General features: G+C 47.1%; 1 protein-coding gene across 2 annotated transcripts in view; it reads left to right on the top strand.

Moving 5' to 3' along the window:
* The first annotated feature begins 6,366 nt into the window (after positions 1-6,366).
* LOC138521831 (histone H3-like centromeric protein A) overlaps positions 6,367-10,726 on the top strand; it is a 213,173-nt gene continuing 208,813 nt past the window's right edge. The window contains exon 1 of one of the 2 annotated variants that reach the window (XM_069634950.1): positions 6,367-6,596. The gene's annotated coding sequence lies outside the window, so the exon portion shown is untranslated. Of the gene's footprint in view, positions 6,597-7,476; positions 7,567-10,726 lie in introns of those variants that run through there. The other variant, XM_069634951.1, reaches the window with a different exon arrangement.

The raw sequence follows: 10,726 nt of genomic DNA, 5'->3' as shown, positions 1-10,726 counted from the left end.
AGTGCCCAAGGAATCAGTCCCAAGGCAGAGCTAGTGCAGGTGTTGAAGGATACCCCGGCGTGCACCAATAAGGAGCAGCTTAAGGCATTTCTTGGGCTAGCTGAATACTATGTGAAGTTTATTCCTAACTATTCTGACAAAACCATTTCCATGAGTGCGTTGTTAAAAAAAAGTGTTAGGTTTGAATGGTCTGACAAGTGTGGTGAGGAGTTTGAGGCTGTGAAGAATATTGTGGATCTTGCCCCATGTTTAAGGTCTTTTGACCCCAAATACAAAACCATTCTCACTGTGGACGCCAGCGAAGTTGGAATAGGTGTGGTCTTGGAACAATGGTGTGAAGGGGAGTGCAAACCAGTGGCTTTTGCATCTGGGACTTTGAGAGAGGCTGACGGAAGGTATTCTGTGATTGAGCGAGAAGCTTTGGCAGTGACCTGGGCGTCTAAACACTTCAGTACGTTCCTTTGGGGTATTCCATACGTGGTCAGGACTGACCATAAGCCCCTGGTGCATGTGTTTTCCACCAAAGGGGTTGGGGCAGTATCTCTGAGGGTAACCAGATGGTCCGTGGAGTTTCAGGAGTATAACTTCACCATGGAGTATGTGCCAGGTAGACAAAATGTTGTAGCCGATTGTCACGGTTGCCTACTGCAGAATTGGGGAATCCTCATGGCGATGGTATGAGAGAAGAGGAGGAGTTCCAAGTTGCATGTGTTATTCCTGCCATTCACAAGTCTCTTTGGACCACTGAAAGTGAAAATGATGCTGAGTTGTGTTGGGTCAAGGAGGGCCTTGGCAAGGGTTGGGAGGTAGTTAAGGATAGACCAGAGGGAAGGGGTTACTCCCAGGTGTTGGACGAGTTAGCCATTGGTCCCTGGGGTGTATCGAGAGGAACGAAATTGATTCCACCCATCAGCTTGAGGGGGAGGATTGTCGCGTTGGCCCATGAGGGGCATTTGGGTCGTTCTTTGACCAAAAGAAGACTGAGGCAGGAGTATTGGTGGCCGGCCATGGACCGTGAGGTGGAGTTGGTAGTGAAGGAGTGTCATTCTTGCGCCATGAGTGACAAGAGCAGAGTGGTTCGCCCTTAGCCTATTCACCCTGTTGATATTCCTAGAGAAGTGTGGTCGAATGTGGCTTTAGCTATCATGGGCCCTTTTGAATGTTTGGAACCAGAGTCCAGGTTTCTTTTGGTTTTGGTGGATTATACATCCAAATGGGTTGAGGTTGCAGCATTTGGCAGGGTGACCACAGAGTGTGTTATAGCTTTCCTAAAAAAGGTATTTGATAGGGAAGGGATTCCTGCCAATCTGGTCACGGACAACGGTGTGCAGTTTACCTCCAAACTCATGAAGGAATTTTTGGTGCAGTATGGTATAGAACACAATCGCACTGCTTTATATAACCCAAGTGCCAATGGCTTGGTGGAAAGAGTCAATGGCATGATTAAGAATGCCATTCAGTTGGCTTTGACAAGTGGGCTTGAGTGGCAGGGGGTGGTGTCGGAATATGTGTCGGCTCATCGCAGGACACCTTCTGTTAGCACGGGTAGGACACCCTTCGAATTGATGAGGGGAAGCAAACCTGGAACTACTTTGAGATCCATGGTGCTAGGTGGTGGTGGTCCGTGTGAGTTGAACTTGAACAATGTTCAGCGGAAAATTCTGTCACGCCAGGAAGCTGTAAGATTGTCCCAAAGGAATAGGAAAGAGTTGCAAGTCAAGGAGGGAGAGTTGGTCTATGTAAAGGATCCTAGATTCGTCCAAAAGGGTGGTAGTGTATTCTTTCCTGCTAAGAAAGTAGTCAAGAGTGGTAAAGGTTACGTGCATTTGGAGGATGGTTTCGTATGGAGTAAGAGGCGGGTGGTGGTGCTTGATGGATCCAGAACCAATTCCACACCTGTGGGGGACAGTGATGGGTTGGATGGTGAAGGAAGTGTTGTGCTTGATTTTGTACCTGGAGAAAGGAGTGAAAGGAGTGCATGTGTTCCCGAGTGTGCCACGGGAAGCCAGACTTCAGGTGTTGTTGTGGATGAACCGAGTTTGAGTAGACCTGCGGATTTCAATGTGTCGAGAGGTGAGGTTGTAGAGTTGGGGCAGCCTGTGAGAAGATGTGGAACTCCTATTAGACTCAGAGACTTTGTGCGTTAATGTGCATCATGGTTTAGGAGTCACATGGAATGAATATATGGATATCTGTTGCACTGTGTTAATGATGTTTCAATGTGCATTTATGGCTGTGTTCAGCCTGAACCGGCTATTGTTTCCTTGCGGATTGCTCTTGTTTTCCTTGCTAATTTTTCTTGTTCAAAATTTTTAAAAAAAGGGTGGTTGGGGTTGTGCAGGGAAAAGGAAAAAAGTGTGTGTAGGATTTTGTGCAATCAGGGTAGGGGAGGAGATGGGAGTGCCAGAGGTGCCTTTTTGGGTAGGCAACTGGTAAGGGAGATGTTCCAAGTGAAGGGGTGAGGTCTGCCACCCAACAGTTAAGTTTAGGGCAGCGGCAAACTGCCCAAAAGGTGGGTGTGGCCCCACAGGGTAGTGCAGGGGGGATATGCTTGGTGGTGATTGCGCAGAAGGACTGGATCCTATTGGACTATTGAGGGACCAGGCCGCCAATCTCACCGATGGTCTGACAAGTGTGGTGAGGAGTTTGAGGCTGTGAAGAATATTGTGGATCTTGCCCCATGTTTAAGGTCTTTTGACCCCAAATACAAAACCATTCTCACTGTGGACGCCAGCGAAGTTGGAATAGGTGTGGTCTTGGAACAATGGTGTGAAGGGGAGTGCAAACCAGTGGCTTTTGCATCTGGGACTTTGAGAGAGGCTGACGGAAGGTATTCTGTGATTGAGCGAGAAGCTTTGGCAGTGACCTGGGCGTCTAAACACTTCAGTACGTTCCTTTGGGGTATTCCATACGTGGTCAGGACTGACCATAAGCCCCTGGTGCATGTGTTTTCCACCAAAGGGGTTGGGGCAGTATCTCTGAGGGTAACCAGATGGTCCGTGGAGTTTCAGGAGTATAACTTCACCATGGAGTATGTGCCAGGTAGACAAAATGTTGTAGCCGATTGTCACGGTTGCCTACTGCAGAATTGGGGAATCCTCATGGCGATGGTATGAGAGAAGAGGAGGAGTTCCAAGTTGCATGTGTTATTCCTGCCATTCACAAGTCTCTTTGGACCACTGAAAGTGAAAATGATGCTGAGTTGTGTTGGGTCAAGGAGGGCCTTGGCAAGGGTTGGGAGGTAGTTAAGGATAGACCAGAGGGAAGGGGTTACTCCCAGGTGTTGGACGAGTTAGCCATTGGTCCCTGGGGTGTATCGAGAGGAACGAAATTGATTCCACCCATCAGCTTGAGGGGGAGGATTGTCGCGTTGGCCCATGAGGGGCATTTGGGTCGTTCTTTGACCAAAAGAAGACTGAGGCAGGAGTATTGGTGGCCGGCCATGGACCGTGAGGTGGAGTTGGTAGTGAAGGAGTGTCATTCTTGCGCCATGAGTGACAAGAGCAGAGTGGTTCGCCCTTAGCCTATTCACCCTGTTGATATTCCTAGAGAAGTGTGGTCGAATGTGGCTTTAGCTATCATGGGCCCTTTTGAATGTTTGGAACCAGAGTCCAGGTTTCTTTTGGTTTTGGTGGATTATACATCCAAATGGGTTGAGGTTGCAGCATTTGGCAGGGTGACCACAGAGTGTGTTATAGCTTTCCTAAAAAAGGTATTTGATAGGGAAGGGATTCCTGCCAATCTGGTCACGGACAACGGTGTGCAGTTTACCTCCAAACTCATGAAGGAATTTTTGGTGCAGTATGGTATAGAACACAATCGCACTGCTTTATATAACCCAAGTGCCAATGGCTTGGTGGAAAGAGTCAATGGCATGATTAAGAATGCCATTCAGTTGGCTTTGACAAGTGGGCTTGAGTGGCAGGGGGTGGTGTCGGAATATGTGTCGGCTCATCGCAGGACACCTTCTGTTAGCACGGGTAGGACACCCTTCGAATTGATGAGGGGAAGCAAACCTGGAACTACTTTGAGATCCATGGTGCTAGGTGGTGGTGGTCCGTGTGAGTTGAACTTGAACAATGTTCAGCGGAAAATTCTGTCACGCCAGGAAGCTGTAAGATTGTCCCAAAGGAATAGGAAAGAGTTGCAAGTCAAGGAGGGAGAGTTGGTCTATGTAAAGGATCCTAGATTCGTCCAAAAGGGTGGTAGTGTATTCTTTCCTGCTAAGAAAGTAGTCAAGAGTGGTAAAGGTTACGTGCATTTGGAGGATGGTTTCGTATGGAGTAAGAGGCGGGTGGTGGTGCTTGATGGATCCAGAACCAATTCCACACCTGTGGGGGACAGTGATGGGTTGGATGGTGAAGGAAGTGTTGTGCTTGATTTTGTACCTGGAGAAAGGAGTGAAAGGAGTGCATGTGTTCCCGAGTGTGCCACGGGAAGCCAGACTTCAGGTGTTGTTGTGGATGAACCGAGTTTGAGTAGACCTGCGGATTTCAATGTGTCGAGAGGTGAGGTTGTAGAGTTGGGGCAGCCTGTGAGAAGATGTGGAACTCCTATTAGACTCAGAGACTTTGTGCGTTAATGTGCATCATGGTTTAGGAGTCACATGGAATGAATATATGGATATCTGTTGCACTGTGTTAATGATGTTTCAATGTGCATTTATGGCTGTGTTCAGCCTGAACCGGCTATTGTTTCCTTGCGGATTGCTCTTGTTTTCCTTGCTAATTTTTCTTGTTCAAAATTTTTAATTTCTTGCAATTTGTAGTTATACTTTGTGATGTTGAACAATAAGGGGAGAAGATATGTTGTATTCTGTATCATGGCGCGTGTGGAATGTTGTTCAATGTTCATGGGTCAACATTCCACACGGGCCAGTTGGTTGTTTGATTGATTGCCCAGCGGTGGCCTGCTCCTCTGGGGTCCAGAATAAACTGGTAAACTCTTACCTGGTGTCCGTAGCTTACCTTAGGGTGCATTTGGTTATTTTGATGTTGTGCTCCTGTTTTTTTTCTTCCAGTTTTGAAGGTAATTTAGTTACTTTAGGTAAGGTAGAGGGTTTTCATTGGTTGTTTTTGCATTGGATGTTTGGTAGTAGGAGTTATCATTTTGGGGGTTTATTGTATCGCGTTTAGCTTTGGTTGGTGTTCAGTTGTGCTTAGTTATCACTGTATGTGTGATTTGCACTTTACTTTGGTTTTTTTGTCCTGAAGGGAGGGAGGTGTGTCATAGTTGGTTCTGGAGTGTATGAGTGGGGTGATGGGTGAGGTCACTGGGCTTATGTAGTAGTGTGTGGTGCGTGTTGTGGAATGTTTGTTTATGCAAGTGGGGCTGTGTACTATTCTGAAGAGGCAGTTGGATTTGATTACCTTGCCAGCGGAGCGGACGTCCCAGTGTTAACTCCATACTATCGATGTACCTTCCTGTGGTGGTCTTATTACTGGAAGGTGACTTTACATCACATTTCAAGAGGCAGTTGGAATAAAGCAGACGTTTACGAAGCTGCTCCTTCTCCATATATTTATACAGAGCAGCGAGGTGCGCGCACGTGAGACGGTGGCCCGGCCACAACACCAGGGAATACCTTTGTATTGGTTCTTGGGAGTTTAAAACATGCACACATTTTAACGTTTTCAAAACCACTATCTGAAGAAAATATCGTCTCTTGGTTTTGTGTGGGTATTGATTTTATGGCAGGCGTATGCCATTCGTCCCATGCAATTTGGGTGGTTATGAATAGCCAATTTAATTAAATGTATTGCATTTCTGTAAAGTGCAAACTGCAAACGTGTTTCTAATGACGGCTACAACAACCGAGTTTACCTTTTTGGCGTGTTTGGTCGGAGCCGTGTGCAAAGGGGCGGAGTCTTGTGTGGCTGTTTGCGGGCATAAATCTCAGGGTTTTTGATTTTCAAACGTAGGCAGGTATGTTCCGTCCGCAACCGTCAACCGATCACCGCACTCCCGAACCTTCCAAGTTCCAAGAATGGAAGACTAGGGACTGGAGACAGATCTTAACACATGGCAAAGGGAAACTTGAGATTCCCAATTCCATGTGATGAAACAGACAAACTTTACTTTAAAAAATATATTATTTATAAGAGCTAGTTCGCTCTTTGGTCGTGGTAATGTTATGTAATGTGTTAATATGAACGCACTCGCATTAGCTGTTTTATTCATTTTATTTAACAAAAGAACCGACGTATTTTTATTATAAACACATGCGTCGTGCTGAATATGTCACTAAGTATGAATGTTTTCGGGGTATTTTTATAGCGTTAGGAACTTGTGGCGCACCTATTCAAATACGTCCACCCTCGCCCCCCAGGCGCTGTGTACGACATCCACTTCCGGCAAGAGCTTCCCATTGCTTTTCGTTGCCTGGTTACAGTAGAGTTTGAATTACGCAGGAAGTGACGTATGCACGGAGTGAGAGGAGGGCGGGTTCTTTAAAAAACATTAAAAGGTCGGCGCAGGCAGTGTTTGTTTACTAAAGTTCCGAAACTTCTGGAAGGCACAAATTGCTGTCGAGTAGAGACGTTAGAACCACAGGAGTGGGGTTGTTTCGAGAACTGGTTGTTCCGAGAACAGGAAAGGTAATTGTTACCCCTCCCACCATTGAAATCCTCTGCCTAATCCAAGCAGGTGTGTGGGTGGCGGATAGAAGCAGCGGGACTTTGGGCAGTGACTGGTCCTACACGTACGAGCTAGTTTACAGCTGCAGTGTTTCAACTCTTCCCTACTTATATTGGGGAGTTATTAGTACTTTACTGGCTTTTTTTTTTTTTGCATTCGCCGACTAGCTGTTCGGTATTTATGGAAAATTCATGACTAAAAGTACCAGAATGCAAAGGAAAAGGCATCTGCGGAATGGGGACCGCATGTTAGTATGTGTGAGTCCCCAGTTGGATGTAAGGTGGGCAGGTGATTGTGTGGGCTAAGTTTGATTCTTGGACTTGTTACTCTCCAATCGCCCCCCATCTAACTTTAGGCAAACTAAGAGTGGGAGATTTCGTTAAATATCAGGGCTGGATGGGTGCCTTTCTCTCACGTGTAAAACAGAATGTCGACAGATGTGTTTGGATTGCCCGGCGATTATACAGCAAGACAGTGTTTCAAGGCGTAAGGGGAACAAATGAACATTGAAAATTGACGATTAATAAATGGAAGCAAAAGGCGGTCCTACTAGGCCTTTGTTATATTAAGTACGTTCAAGTGTAGGGAAAAGAAAAAAGGGTGGTTGGGGTTGTGCAGGGAAAAGGAAAAAAGTGTGTGTAGGATTTTGTGCAATCAGGGTAGGGGAGGAGATGGGAGTGCCAGAGGTGCCTTTTTGGGTAGGCAACTGGTAAGGGAGATGTTCCAAGTGAAGGGGTGAGGTCTGCCACCCAACAGTTAAGTTTAGGGCAGCGGCAAACTGCCCAAAAGGTGGGTGTGGCCCCACAGGGTAGTGCAGGGGGGATATGCTTGGTGGTGATTGCGCAGAAGGACTGGATCCTATTGGACTATTGAGGGACCAGGCCGCCAATCTCACCGACAGAGGGGATGGTTAGCAGGGTATGGGGAAAGGTAAGGAAGATTGGACGAGACCGTTCTTGAGTTTATAGAACTATTGAGTGGACAGTGGTTAATTTTAAAGGGCAGCTGTTTAGTGTTTTTTTTTTTTTTTTTTTTTTAGTTCCTGATTTCGATTATTGTTAGAACTCGTAGCCTGATGTGTTTTTAAACCATTTTGTCGCCTCCCCATGACTGGCTGATCGAATCGATGAGCATTCAGTATCCAGCACCCTTCAGTGGTAATCCTAGTTTCTGGTCGCCAAATAAGTGTGTTCACAGGCCTCCAAAAGTGGGAAACGTATGCTATCTGAGCAGCTTACACAGAATCGTGCCTTGCTTAAGTAACGTGTATATGACCAACATATTGGTCAACTACTTCTGAACTTAAGGTCTGCATGTCTCATTATTATATGCAATGCGTGGGTTTTTGGCAATGAGCAGCATTGTAGGCTAAATCGAACTGTAAGATTTTCAAGGCACATCCCAGAATCGAACCCTGGCAAGTGATCCAAAATTGGCAGAGCCTGGTAGTTTTTTTTTTTTTTTTTTCCTTCTGGATCGCAGATTAGGGTCCAGTGTGCAAAGCTGGGGTTTGAGCCCGGGTTTCCTAGTCTGTCAATGTTTAAGGCATTACACCACTTCACTACCACCCCTTTCTCAAAGGGGCTCAGTGCATAATAGACTGCATATCTGCAAGAAGCGCCGTTATTTGTAGTCTAATGCCAAATGCATGGAATAGAAGACCTTCTCTGTTAAAATTGCTATGGTCTGCTGATAGTCCAAAAGTAAATCTGGGAGAACTCTACTCACCTCTCTCTACTGCATGCCCTGCCCCCCCCAATCTCCCTTGTAAGTTTGCTATTCCAATTCTATCATCACTTCCTGCTTCTTGGGTAGCACAAATGCCTGGCAAGTGACAGATTTGCAGTGGTTTGTTTGACTATGGTCGTTGAGACTGGATGGGTTGGGGGGAGCTTGCAACCAAGATTGTCTCTGAGTGCAAGAACCAGGAGAAGGGAGGCCTGTATCTGTTTTGGCTGAGCGGTGGATCTTTGGACGACTGGGTGTGGAGTCGACCGCTGCAAGGTTTCTGCAGGCCAATGTTGAGGACTCTTGCAGGCTGGCCGTGTTGGAGCTGGAGGAGGGAACATGCTGCCTGTGTAATGTCACTTTTTGCTATCTGTCAAAATCCTAACGGTAGGAAAATCTAACAGGAATTGTCATTTTTTGCTACCCGTCAGAAAATCCTACCAAGAGCAGGTATTGGCCAAGCCAACCAGCGGTAGGAAAAAGTGACAGGGTAGGAAAATCTGACAGCCTGACATGTCATTTTTTCCTACCCTTCAGAAAATCCTACCGAGAGCAGGCATTTGCCCGTGGAGTGAAAGGTTATGGAAACAATTTCTTTTTTCAGTTTGATGACATACCCAAGTGGATTGAAACCTCGCCCGAGCCTCGCGGAGCTCGGTGGAGGTTTCTGAATGCCCAGCCAGCGTGTGTGCGCTGAGGGGGCAATGTTTAAGGCACTTTAGGAAGTAGCAGCCTATAGAGAGATGGGGGCATTGCTTAAAGAGTCAGGGACTGAGACCCCGTGAGTTCCCGGCAGTATGCTGTTACACGTGGGTGGGGTGCAGAGTGCCCTCTTACGGCAGCCCAAACACTGATGTGCTTTCTTCAGAGGTGTTTTATTTGCAGGTAATTTCTTAATGGGGGCGGGCATGTTAATGGCAAAATGAGGAAAGTAGATTGTGTAAATATAGACTGGGGTGTGAGAAAATCGTCCCTCCAACAAAAGGGGCCTGCCTCTCTGAATTTTGATCCTGATGTGAGGCGCCCAGCCCAGATCCCCCATGAATGAGGGTCTTGTAGAACGCCAGGCACCCCTTCCCTTCTCCCTGACACCAGCATGCGTTGCGCTTTGCTCTGCCCACCTCATCTTACTGCTGGGGGAGATGGCTCATCCGGGCAGCACTGAGCCTCGACCACATTAAATGTGATCTAAGGCGGGGCCACCCCCCAACGCCCTGGGCCGGTGTAAAATGGCTGAGGTGTGTAGACACTGCCCTAAGGGCCCCCTTCCCTGCCCCTACTGCTTTCCTCTGTACAAAGATGCCTCTACTATTTCGGCGGCCCTGCCCCCACCATTTAACTATAAGTCATGACTGAGCATGCACACACATTGCACACTTTTAGTATTTATTTTTGCAGTTACATAGCGCTACAGGCTTCTGAGCACTGCTCATTACTAACAGATTATCTAACAGAGTATGGTGCTCGTTTATCGACCTTAGCAGGTTAAACATGAAAGCTTTCACTGAATACGGAACATGAGGGAAGAAGCCTGGGCATGTACCGCAGTGGGGGCGGGGAGTGGAGTGAGCGGATGGATGCGCGCATGTGCTAAAGAGCCCAGGGGGGCATGGAGAAACATCCACAAGGGCTGAGAGGCCAATGTGGGCATGTCTGCATATAGACTGATGCAGCAGAGTTCCACTAATGGCAGCGTTCTCTCTGGCCATTTTATGGTCACAGTAAAAAGGGCTTCCTGGGGGCAAAAGGGGCTGGCGGTGGGTGGAGGTACACACAAACATCAGAGGCAATATGGCCTGGTCTTTCTACAGCACAATTCCAACCATGGAAGTGACTTTTGAATAAGTTGCCATAAGTAAGCAAAATGGGAAGCAAATGTAAGTTATTTAAGAACAAACTTACCTGGAAAGGCAGCAACAGTACTAAAGGACTCTACACCGTTCAAGTGAGCAAACAAAGAGGGCTACTACTCCCCAAACCTGTGCATATAAGCATTTCCCTGCCTCCCACTATCCAGCCTTGCCTCTGGACATTCCCTCACATCTTGCCCCAGTATTCGGCCAATGTCCTTCTGCCTCCTGCCATCCTCTTCACTCCAGAATGCCCTAACTTTTATCACTCTCCCATTTGCCAGCCGGTGAATCTCCATGGTTGTGGGGGGCTCACCACTAGGTGTTAGGTGTGGGGGCCACCAAGAGGCCAATGTGGATAGGTCTGCATACAGTCTGGTGCAGCAGAGGTCCACTGCACACTTTTAGTATTCCTTTCTGCATTTACATAGCGCTACAGGCTTCTGCATTTTGGAGCTCGTAGTATTTATTATGTCAAATTTTATATGGAACTCCAAGTTCCAGGGTGCAAC

This window comes from Ambystoma mexicanum, chromosome 13 (genome assembly GCF_040938575.1).
Source record: "Ambystoma mexicanum isolate Mex_15411 chromosome 13, UKY_AmexF1_1, whole genome shotgun sequence".
NCBI classification, from domain to species: Eukaryota; Metazoa; Chordata; class Amphibia; order Caudata; family Ambystomatidae; genus Ambystoma; species Ambystoma mexicanum.
Note: the sequence above shows the minus strand (reverse complement) of the source record. Positions and strands in the feature narration are given on the sequence as shown.